Source organism: Solanum tuberosum, unplaced genomic scaffold, assembly GCF_000226075.1.
Source record: "Solanum tuberosum cultivar DM 1-3 516 R44 unplaced genomic scaffold, SolTub_3.0 scf00390, whole genome shotgun sequence".
In the NCBI taxonomy this organism is placed as follows: domain Eukaryota; kingdom Viridiplantae; phylum Streptophyta; class Magnoliopsida; order Solanales; family Solanaceae; genus Solanum; species Solanum tuberosum.
Window position 1 is genome coordinate 34,690 of NW_006239313.1, and position 10,307 is coordinate 44,996.

Genomic DNA, 10,307 nt, shown 5'->3' on the forward strand with positions numbered 1-10,307 from the left:
TACGTCTCGTAGATCCAAGTCGTCAACCCTAATATTAGGAGTTTTTAGGATCAACTTTGTATTAACACATCTTCAACATCATATCAACCTATTCCATCACAAACATGCATTTCAACACAGTAATTTTCAATGTAATTCCGTCATCTATAGGGCTTGTACTTATCAATTAATCACAATAACAAATAGCACCATCACAAACTCTTTGTCAAGAACACAATTTGAAGTAATTTGTTTCACATATTTACACATCTACTTGCTTCCCAAGGAAGGGTATACTTTAATTAATTTAGGCATACAAAACAAGCATCACATACCCTAGGTCAAGTAGCAACTTTGAATTCAAGTAATTGAATCTAGTTAGGCTTAATTCCATACCTTTATATGAATTTCCAATTTGTGCGAGTGCATCACTTAGATGTCTAGAACTTTGAAAACCAACTTAATAATTGCCCTGTCCCTCACTGCCTTGAATATGAGTAAAGGAAATTTGGGGAAAATGGAAGATAGGAGAGGTAAAAGGAGAAGATGGGAGGAAAGGATTAAATAGTGGAAGTTGGAACTGTTAGGGATGGAGTTTGTGTGTGAAAGGGTGGAAAATGTGAGAGGTTGTAAGAGTTGGGAATTGAGGGAAATGGGGGATGAATGTAAAATTGGAGGTTTTTATTAAAAAGGGTCGCGGGTCGGGTCATTAATTTTAAACAAACAGGTTTGACGATAAACCATTTATGGTCCGTAATAATTCCTACGAACTGTCGAAGGCCTCCGTCGTTTTACTCAACACTTGGAAAAAATTCAAGAAACATACCTGGGTCTACGGATGCAGACTACGGACCGTCAAAGTTTAAATTGTTCGTATTGTACATCCGTAGACTTAAAGTTATTATTGTGTTAGGACTTAGATTCTATGGATGCCATCTACGGTTTGTTGAATGAGCAACGACTCGTAGATGAGATTTAAAACCCTCTACACTTTGAAATTTTGCAGATTTTTCTTTCTTTCTTGCACATGTAGCAAACTTAGGACTTCTTTTTACATTTTCTTGACACCTTTTGGACACGAACCCTAAACTATCCTATTCTAGCCAAAAATCAAACTTAAGAAAAAAAATGTCAATAAAAAAATAAAATAAAATAATTCAAACTAGCTAGATTACTTGGGTTGCCTCCCAAGTAGCGCTTGATTTAACTCTCACCTTTTGAATCTTTTTCCTTCCTCATTCTCAAGTTCAACCGCTCTGTGGGTGTGACAACACTTGTACAACTCTGAATGGTCTCGTCCTCTTTGATTTGAGCTTGTCAGGAAACAAGCGCAGCCTTTAGTTGAATAGAAGTACCAAATCTCCGGGATTAAATTCTCGCTTTTCGATCTTTTGATCATGATACTTCTTCATCTTCTCCTTATACACCTTCAAAGCCATTGGAGATATCCCATTTACCCAAGCTGTAGGAAAAACCCTCATTTTAGTTATTTTATTCATCACCTTGACTCTAATTTCTTCTAGCATAGACACAATTGCCTTATGTCCAGCTGCCTGCTAATATCCAAGCATTAAAACTTTCAGCCATATTATTAACAACACTATCACATTTGAGAACTCCTGGAAGTACACTTTGCACCATCTTTCAATGTTATATGTGATATTTTCCACAATTTTTCTACCCAACTTACTTAACTCACCTTCCCTGACCTTCAATTCAGATTCAAATGTTTCCCTAACACACTTCTAGAACTTTTTCCTTCTTTCAATACACTTCCATTTCTTTGACCAGTTTAACAGAATGTGTCAAGCACACATTCTGTGCTCACAAGCAGGAAATACTTCCTCAGCAGCACTAATCAAATCCTACAAAAAATCATAAACAATGGTATGTATATGATGTAAAATCTGTAGTAACTAAGCAAAATGAATAGTACAGTATAAGTATTTGTGATGTTCTGTTTTGGTGTAGCTAAACAATGGTATTGGTAAAGAATATTGCAACTGTCGATGGCTTTTCACTTTAGCATTTGTGATGCTCTGTTTTGGTGTAGCTACTGGAAATAAAAATAATACATCTAAGACATGTAAAACTGATGAATAGACATACTTGAATTAAGAAATGAAAATAACATGATCTGTTTGTCTATGCCAAGGATAACCCAAAAAAATTCAACACACTTCTAAATGTACTCAGATTTGATCCACACAAACATCCAATCTTGCATTTCTTCAGGTCAACCCAACAATGCTAATTCTTCTGTAACATAATCATAAGTAGCTCGGACTCTCTAGAATGTTGTCGCACCCGTGCTTTCAGAAATGCACTACTTTTAAAGTATGCGACACACAATGGCATTTTTGAAAAGTCCGAGCAACATAGATTACACAACCTTATGATCAACAATTAATACCAACAACAACCCATCACAAGATCTAAGTATAAGTGAACATTAGAACAAAAACTCACTAAACAGAAGCACCAATTAGACAAGAAACACAAACTTAACATAAAATCATCAATTAGACACAATAAGAATCAGCAGCCAGCACTGTAGCGCAACTCGATTAGAAGAAAGTTGGCATTTGGACCTTGTGTGCATTCCAGTTCACCATAACATCCAAACTATAAATATGCCTGCGAGAAAATGGAACTCTTTTGATATATGAGAGAAAGTAAATTCAACTCAACGAAAAAAAAGAGACATAAGTTGTTGAATGTGTAACGTCCCATATTTCCGGTTTGGGGATTTGGTATGTGAATGAGCTGAGAATTGTTCCTTTTACATGGTGTGATATTGGAGAATGTTCTGGTTGATTGTTCATGTTGGGACAGCCATGGAGGGGAGTCCCCTTTAACTCAATTGTTAGCCCATTTGAGCATTTTAAATGTAATGTTAGTTGGATGCTCAAGGGACAGTAGTCGGAAACCGTGAGTTCATATTGCTACTGCCACATTCTGATGTTTAGAAACTGATTTGTGTATAGTAACATAAGGAGGCATGTGCAGAAGTCATGAGAACTTGTTAAAGGATAAAACGGTAAAGGGTGCAGTAACGTACCATTTAATTGGGCGTTGCATGAGCTTGCTGCCTGCAACCCCTTTTGTATATTGTTTTGCATATGTTTGCCCGAGAAGTTTCAGGGGACCTTATTAGAAGGTCGTATTGTATATGACGTTATTAAAGGAGAAGGGGTGGAATGCATAACATCGGTTTGATAAGTATGGGTTTGCTGCTTGATTAGTGTTTGCCAAGTGCAAGTAGCCCAATCTGTTGGTTAGCTACTAATATTAGTTGTGTTACTTGTTTCATTGTAGATTAATAATCGGAAAGGAAGGAGGTTAATTCGTTGTACTATCTGAGTGGTACAGCAAGGTATGTAAGGCTATTCGATTCTATATTTTTTGGCATGAACTCTGCTTGTGTACTACCAACAAGTGAGCTTCCTAAGTGTTCTTTCAAGTAAAAGACACATAGTGGCAGCGTACAATCCCAAACACAGCTAACAATAGTTCCCCTCTCCTTAGTATGTCGAATTGCTTCAATATATGTGCATCTTTACTTTTCCAAGTATTGGTATGAGAAAAGGGTAATTTCAGCAGTAGCTTTGTGATTCCTCCTGTCAATCAAATGAGGTCCATTGTGTCATTTGAGCTCTTATGTAATTCATTAGTGTTACATTTCCATCTTGTGTTATTGTTACTGCCCTAAGTGCATATTCATATGTTTCCTACTACTGATCCACAGTTCTGATGCTCAAAAAATAATTATGACCACCAAAATAACAATCTCAAAGATTAAAGAAACTATATGAAGCGGTATATGTGTAAGGGTGGCAGCCCAGGGGCAAAAGCCTAGCATGGGTCGATCCCAAATTGTGTATAAGGGTGGCAGCCTAGGGGCGAAAGCCTAGCATGGGTCGATCCCAAATTGTGTATAAGGGTGGCAGCCTAGGGGCGAAAGCCTAGCATGGGTCGATCCCAAATTGTGTATAAGGGTGGCAGCCTAGGGGCGAAAGCCTAGCATGGGTCGATCCCAAATTGTGTATAAGGGTGGCAGCCTAGGGGCGAAAGCCTAGCATGGGTCGATCCCAAATTGTGTATAAGGGTGGCAGCCTAGGGGCGAAAGCCTAGCATGGGTCGATCCCAAATTGTGTATAAGGGTGGCAGCCTAGGGGCGAAAGCCTAGCATGGGTCGATCCCAAATTGTGTATAAGGGTGGCAGCCTAGGGGCGAAAGCCTAGCATGGGTCGATCCCAAATTGTGTATAAGGGTGGCAGCCTAGGGGCGAAAGCCTAGCATGGGTCGATCCCAAATTGTGTATAAGGGTGGCAGCCTAGGGGCGAAAGCCTAGCATGGGTCGATCCCAAATTGTGTATAAGGGTGGCAGCCTAGGGGCGAAAGCCTAGCATGGGTCGATCCCAAATTGTGTATAAGGGTGGCAGCCTAGGGGCGAAAGCCTAGCATGGGTCGATCCCAAATTGTGTATAAGGGTGGCAGCCTAGGGGCGAAAGCCTAGCATGGGTCGATCCCAAATTGTGTATAAGGGTGGCAGCCTAGGGGCGAAAGCCTAGCATGGGTCGATCCCAAATTGTGTATAAGGGTGGCAGCCTAGGGGCGAAAGCCTAGCATGGGTCGATCCCAAATTGTGTATAAGGGTGGCAGCCTAGGGGCGAAAGCCTAGCATGGGTCGATCCCAAATTGTGTATAAGGGTGGCAGCCTAGGGGCGAAAGCCTAGCATGGGTCGATCCCAAATTTATATATTTGAGGACAGCATCTCAGGGGTTAAAATGCCTAGCATGGGTCATTCTCTTCTACCACTGATCAGCTGGTCATTCGTATCACATGCCTTATAAAGATCATAACACACAGAAAGTTAAAGACAAGAATGTAACATACATGATCCCACAAGAGTTAACAAAGGTGGTCTTCTGTTCTGATTTATGCACACATGTATTGATACTTGGTTTCATTCGAACTCTTATTATATATATGTTATTGCCTTACACATTCAGTACATTTTTTTCGTACTGACGTCCTCACGGGGGACGCTGCATTTCATGTTGCAGCCACAGGTACTCCAGCTAGTAGACCTCCCCAGTAGGAGAACAGGACACTCAGCTGCTATTGGTGAACTCCAAGTTGATTCGGGACTTAATCGAGTCTTTGGCATCTACTTTGTTACCGTATAGTAGTTAAGGGTAAGGCGGGGCCTTGTCCCGACCTAAACTAAGGTTGTCTATCTTGTAGAGGCTTTGTAGACTAATGTATAAAGTTTGGTTGTGTCTTGTCTCTTAACAATTGTGGCCTCAACGGCCAAGTGTTGTACATAAGTTTTGGGCATGTCTATGTCGGTCTTTTATCGCTACAGGGCATATAAGCTTCGCATAGCTTCATAGCTATCATAGTTAAATGTATGGTAAATGCAGGTTGTAAGTTGGTTCTCCCGGGCCATTTAGACATCGGGTGCCTGTCCGTCTTAATCAGATTCGAGGCGTGACAGACGCGGTCTGTCCCAACCTACTCTAAGGTTTTCTATCTTTTAGAGGCATTGTAGAGTTATGTATATGGTTCAGTTGCGTCTTAACAAGTTGTGGCCTCAACAGCCATGTCTTGTATATAAGTTTTGGGTCTACTTATGTTGGTTTGTATCGCTGCATCCTATGTGAACTTGTCACAAGATTGTCATAGTTATATGCATAGTAAGCACAGGTTACATGTTGGTTCTCTCGGGCCTTTAGGGCATCGGGTGCCTGTCCGTCTTAATGGGATTTGAGACATGACAAAAGTGGTATCAGAGCAGGTCATCCTAGGAAGTCTACAAAGTTGTGTCTATGTAGAGTCTTGCTTATGGATGTGTCGTGCACCACATTTATAAACAGGAAGCTATGGGACATGTAGGAGTTGTCTCCATTCTTTCATTTCTTAGATCATGCGATAAAACCAGTGTTGTAGGCGAATCAAGTCTAATTTCTAAATTGTTTTATTATAGCAAGGATGCCGGTTACGAGAAGGAGCAAAAGTACTGGTAAGCGAGTAAATCTGGCTGCCCAAGATGAGACCAGCGAACCACCACCTAGTCAAGCTGTTCAAGGTGAGGCTCAAAATGAGTCTCCCTCATAGACTTCCCCGACCCCTCCATATCCAGAAGATCGAAGGAGGGAAGATGCACCTGAAGAACCCCTTATTAATGCTACTGAGCAAGATTTGAGGAATGCGGTCCAATTATTGACTCGTATAGTTGCTGGCCACGGCCAAAGGCAAGAAGGTCCAGTTGCAGGTACTAGTGGTGTAGATAGAGCAACTGGCACGCGGATACGTGATTTCCTTAATTTGGACCATCCATCATTCACCGGGTCAGATCCTAATGGAGATCCAATAAAGATCATATCCAACGCACTTTCGATGTTATGCATGTAAGTGGTAAAGAACCGCTCGAGCTAGCAGCATATAGATTAAAGGGTGTGGCTGTATTGTGGTATGAAGCTTGGAAGCAATCCAGGGGAACAAATGCACCATCAGCTACATGGAAAGAGTTCGAAAAGGCATTCCTTGACCATTACCTGCCATTGGAGATCCGAGAGGCCCGTGCGGATAAGTTTTTAAATCTCCACCAAGGAAGTATTAGCGTGATAGAGTACAGTCTCAAATTTAATTCCTTGTCTAGGTATGCTCCAAATGTAGTAGCTACAATGAGGGATAGAGTTCATCGATATGTGGATAGATTAGATTCATATCTGGTTAGAGACTATACCATTGCTTCGTTGAATAAAGATATGGATATAGCAAGGATGCAAGCTTTTGCGCAAAAGTTGGAGGATCAAAGGCAAAGAAGAAGGACACAAGAGTCAGAAACAGGGCATTCTAAGAGGGCCAGATCCATAGGGCAGTTTTCCCCATCCCAAGGTGAGTTTAGGCCTCGGTTCTTTAACAGACCGCCTAGGCCATCATCTTCTTACTCTACAGCTAGTGCCCCCCTCAGTTTCTAGAGTCTATGGGCAATCAGTTTGGGCAAAGAGGTGAAAGCCAAGGTTCACGAACAGCGGGGTACCAAGAGCAGGGAAGTATGAGCTAATCAAGACCTCCTCGACAGTCTTGTAAACAATGTAGAAGAAATCATTTAGGTGCATGTCGATTTGGGGCAAATGTTTGTTTTTGGTGTGGTACACCAGGTCATATGATGAGAAATTCCCCTCATAGGGGTGTGGCACAACCTACTAGATCAGTTGCTGCATCCTCATCATCAACACCTTCTTTAGGTAGGGGACAGATGCCTACTGGTCGTGGTAGAGGAGCTAGGGGAGCAGCCAGTTCTAGTGGAGTTCAGAATCGTACATATGCTCTCGTGGATAGACAAAATTTAGAAGCCTCATCGGATGTGGTTACAGGTACATTGTCCATCTTTTCACATATTGTATATGTATTAATTGATCCGGGGTCTACACTATCATATGTTACTCCATTGATTGCTGAAAAGTTCAAAAGAACACCAAAATTATTAGTGAAGCCATTTGAAGTGTCTACACCGATTGGTGAGTCTATTATAGCTAGAAGGGTTTATCGTAATTGCATTGTAACTGTTTGTGATCGTGATACATTGGCTGACCTTGTTGCGCTACAAATGGTAGATTTTGATATTATAATGGGTATGGATTGGTTAGCTTCTTGTTATGCCATGGTAGATTGCCGAACTAAGATGGTGCATTTCCATTTTCCAAAAGAGGCAGTCCTTGAATGGAAAGGTAATATTGGGGAACCAAGAGGTAAATGTAACACCCCATATTCTACGTGTACTAGTTCTATGTATATGACGCTTATAAATTGCCTTGTGGTATAGTTATGGATTCGGTTCCTATGCGACTAGTGACAATAGAATAGGTTTAAAGTTGTAATACCCTGTGCCTTCCAACACATATACGATTAAGTGAACTCAAAAACAATTCGAACTCAGGAAATGTGGTATTCGATGTAAAATTCAAAGTGGTTCAGTGCGTATTATTGCTACGATCTTGTAAAGAAACTAAGATTGGGAAAATAGTGTAAAAATAAGTGAGGTGGTTGCTTGACTAAACTATGATAGTAGGTGACAAGTAGGTGATGCACCTACTTAGAATTAGTGGAGTGAATTTTAATTAAAAGGGGCAAGTAGGTGATGCACCTACTTAGAATAATTGGACTACATTTTAAGTGAAAAGAGCAAGTAGGTGATGCACCTACTTAGAATAAGTGGACTGCATTTTAAGTGAAAAGGGAAAGGAGGTGATGCACCTACTTAAAAACTTGTGGCAGAACTTGAGAAGGTGATGCACCTGCTTGCTTAAAGTAAAGGACCATATTATTTCTCCATTTTATGAAGTGAAAACGTCCAGAAGGCACTTGTAAAGCACTCAAGCTCCATCACCATCTCCTCCATCACTTATCTCTAGAAAATTACTCCCAAGGAAAGCCATAGAAGCTCCAAAAGTTCTGGTCTACAGCTTCACCATAAATATGAAGGAAACAAGTGTTTTTAAAGTACAAATTGGTAGAAACATCTCCCATCTTAAGGAATTCAAGTGAATAATTTGATTTAACATCAAGGTGAGGGGGAGAGGACAACCTAAACCTTGAAGAATCCAAGTTTTAGCAAGTGAGATTTATTTCTAGCAAGGTAAGCTATGAAAATATTCATCCCTCTCTTGTTCTTGCATTGTTTGTGAAAGTTTGTATGTGTTAATGAACTGAGGAGTGTTGCCTCTATATAGTGTGGGCTTGGTAAAAGTTCAGGAAGGATGTGTTTGTTGGGACAGCCATGGAGTGGAGGAGTCCCCTTAAATTTTGATTGTGAGCTCGTTTTGAGCATCTTAAATGTAATGTTAGTTGGAACTCACGGGGTGTTGATCAGAAGCCGTGAGTTCATATTGTTACTTCTACATTGTGATGCTTAGGGACTGTTTTGTGTATCATAAAATAAGGGGATCTTGCTGGACATGTGCAGAGAAGTCATGGGAACTGGTTAGAGGACCACTTAATTGAATGTTGCATGAGCTTACTTCCTGCCATTCCTTTAATATTGTTTTCCAGACGTGATGAAGCCCGAGGAATTTCGGAGGACCTTATAAGAAGGTTGTATAGTATATTAATTTTTTTAGAGGAGAATGGATGGGAAGAACACTCTTGATGGGATGAATTATAGATATACTGCCAATTACTGTTTCGGTCTTATGAAGTAGCCCAAATTTGTTGATCAACTACTAATGCTAGTTTTATTATTTACTTCCATTGTAGATAAAATAATCTGAAAGGAAGACGATTAACTCATTGTAATATCCAATGTTTTGCAGCAGGTATTTAAGGCAATTTGATTTCCTATTTCTTTGGCATGAATCATACATTTGTATTACAAAGTAAGCTTTCTAAGTGCCCTTGGTAGTGATTGATCCATAGTTGCAGTTCCTACTCCCTAGAGAATTAAAGTGAGTACTCTAATATGAGTTTATTACTAAATGTATGTGCTTACTCTACCAAGTATTAGCATGCAAGGTTTAAACTTATTTGATCATCAAAGTACCCTTGGCACGTATTCCCCTTATATAAGTCAAAATGATCCTAGATTATACATGGTACATATGTTTATATGTTGGATATACAATCTGCCCATATCTTGCCAACTTGCTTTAATTATCTATTCCATCATATATGTCATCTTTTTCACATGTTCATATGTTTCCTTTATTGGTTATTACTCCCATTGTGTTAGACTATAATGTTACCTCACAAGATCCCTACTTGCTGTATTGTACATATTATATGTAATTACTTGAATATGTATCCGTCCTTAAGTTGAATCTGTCCACATTCTCCCTTGGAACTACGTTCATGTATACCTTGTATTTGATATTAGTTAGTGAGTATTTGGCTATCATATAGAGTTCAAATCTCTTGGTTGAATGTAAAAATGTCTTCACTTGATATGTGCTTCAATTTGAGATGTCAAAATGCTCACTGAGTCATATAAGCTCCTAAGTATTACGTTGGTGTCAGATTTGCTTCCCACGTCATTGTCATTATCGTAAGTCCATATTCGTATGTCTTCTACTACTGGTACATAGTTCCAAATCTCAACAACGATTATGACCACCAAAACAGCAATCTCAAAAGATTGTGATCATCAAAAGAACAATATCTAAAGATTATGAACATTCAAAACAACAATCTCAAAGATTAAAGAATCTAAGTGAAGCAATCTATATAATTGTGGGAGGCAGCCCAGGGGCAAAAGCCAAGCATGGGTCGATCCCAATTGGTATAGAAGGGTGGCAGTTCAGGGGCGAAAGCCTAGCATGGG